We start from the raw sequence: 2,500 nt of genomic DNA, 5'->3' as shown, positions 1-2,500 counted from the left end.
GTCCTAAGTACTTGGTCGGGTTCGAGAGAGGCGCAATCGCCCGGAGATAGGCGAGTAGACGCTTTCAGTGCGAACACCCGTGCTCCCAACTGAGCTTGCCGCTGCCGACATAGGCCCGGGAGCGTGCTGTCGTGGCATTGCCGGCGGGAAACAACACGCGCCACCTACGGTGACCGGCAGCTCCAACGCCAGCGCCACAGAAGGGCAAAGCCCCACTTGGGTGCAGAAGCGAACTCTCCCAGCACAGCGCACGCGCCAACACGTCCGCAGAGCTGCGATACAAACCACCTGCGAGAACCGCTGGGGGCGACCGAGCAGCAGACGGCGTCGCGACGCCGAGTGCCGGGCGGCGGCGCATCCTCAACGCACACAGTCCGCAATCGGACCAGCACACTGCAGATGTCCACCGCGCTTCGCACCGGGCTCGGCAGAACCCACTTTGGCCGCCTGGCGCCGCGCGCAGGGTGCGCCGGCGCATAGCTGGGACGCCAGCCGGGCCCGTCGGCCGGCGCTCCTGCCACTGGGCGCCCCCCACCAGCCGGCTGTAGTGCGTGCGCTCACGCAGCGCGCGGCCAGCACGCCGGGCGGCCCCCCCTCACCGGCCGGGGACTGTCCCGCCAAGCCACAGCCTCGTATCGCTTCATACCCACATGGCCAACTCAGGTTCGGGGGCATGGCGGGTACCGCCGAAACAACCGGTTCACAGATGTACCGATCGTCGCTATCACCGATGCACCTGCAGCGCGAACAACCGCTCAACAACTGATTTCCAGTTCATTTGCGGATCTTTGGCAGCAAACGTATACGTCAATCTACATTTGCGAAATCTACGATTCTGGCATGCCTGCATGTTATGTGTCACGACACGCTACATCAGCCCACATACACACTGCGGCATGTACACGAGAGAACACGTGGAAGATGGTCCGCGCACGTGTGCAATGTCCCTTGCGCGGTCGACTGTCAACCGGCCTCTGTAGCATGTCGCAGATGTGGAACGCGGTCCACCGTGCTATCATGTTGTGTGGGGCAATACGATTAAATAGGAAAACCCTCGTCGCTACATCAACAGACGGCTCACGCTGATTCCCGGCAGAGGGAGGAGGGGGGGGGGGGGGGGGCCAACATGCAATACTTTCGTCCGTACCTACTTACCACATGTCTGTACGGCGTACAACAGTGCAATCTCGCTGTAATGGGGAGACGAGACAAGTAGCATCGTGCACAACATATGGCCCTTATGATTCGCCATTGTAGGGCGCAGCCGGTGTACGGTCAAGCATGTGCCACATTATGTCACTCAGTACGTAACGACGGATGATCAGTGTGGGTTACGCGTACATCAGCGGACAGTCCACACAGGCCGTACCACAACGTACACTGACTGCATCGACAACCGAATGCAACTGAACAGCTGCAAGGCTCATTTCACAAACAAACGCCTGACCGACCAGCTTGGAAGGGCAGGAGGGGAGGGCGATATTCGTTCTGTAGCGGTACACCCTTCCAGTGGTTAGCGGGACTGTGTAGAAAGTACGCAACACTCGAAAGACCTTTATGTGAGGGTACGCACCATGGCATCAAGAAATACACATGACACCAGAGGATCCAAGCAGTGAACTATGTTCAGAGGGTTGCTGTTAGGCAAAGCTACATTCCTGTGACGTTACATGTGACAGTTAAGGTGCAGTGTAAGTTAGGTTAAGGTGCAGTGTAAGTTAGGTTAAGGTGCAGTGTAAGTTAGGTTAAGGTGCAGTGTAAGTTAGGTTAAGGTGCAGTGTAAGTTAGGTTAAGGTGCAGTGTAACTTAGGTTAAGGTGCAGTGTAACTTAGGTTAAGGTGCAGTGTAAGTTAGGTTAAGGTGCAGTGTAACTTAGGTTAAGGTGCAGTGTAACTTAGGTTAAGGTGCAGTGTAACTTAGGTTAAGGTGCAGTGTAACTTAGGTTAAGGTGCAGTGTAACTTAGGTTAAGGTGCAGTGTAACTTAGGTTAAGGTGCAGTGTAACTTAGGTTAAGGTGCAGTGTAACTTAGGTTAAGGTGCAGTGTAACTTAGGTTAAGGTGCAGTGTAACTTAGGTTAAGGTGCAGTGTAACTTAGGTTAAGGTGCAGTGTAACTTAGGTTAAGGTGCAGTGTAACTTAGGTTAAGGTGCAGTGTAACTTAGGTTAAGGTGCAGTGTAACTTAGGTTAAGGTGCAGTGTAACTTAGGTTAAGGTGCAGTGTAACTTAGGTTAAGGTGCAGTGTAACTTAGGTTAAGGTGCAGTGTAACTTAGGTTAAGGTGCAGTGTAACTTAGGTTAAGGTGCAGTGTAAGTTAGGTTAAGGTGCAGCGTAACTTAGGTTAAGGTGCAGCGTAACTTAGGTTAAGGTGCAGCGTAACTTAGGTTAAGGTGCAGCGTAACTTAGGTTAAGGTGCAGCGTAACTTAGGTTAAGGTGCAGCGTAACTTAGGTTAAGGTGCAGCGTGGGTTAGGTTAGGGGCCAACGTGGGTTAGGTTAGGGG

The sequence above is a fragment of the Schistocerca gregaria genome, unplaced genomic scaffold, assembly GCF_023897955.1.
Source record: "Schistocerca gregaria isolate iqSchGreg1 unplaced genomic scaffold, iqSchGreg1.2 ptg000409l, whole genome shotgun sequence".
Taxonomy (NCBI): Eukaryota; Metazoa; Arthropoda; class Insecta; order Orthoptera; family Acrididae; genus Schistocerca; species Schistocerca gregaria.
The sequence above is the reverse complement of the archived record's forward strand: the minus strand, read 5'-3'. Positions refer to the sequence as shown.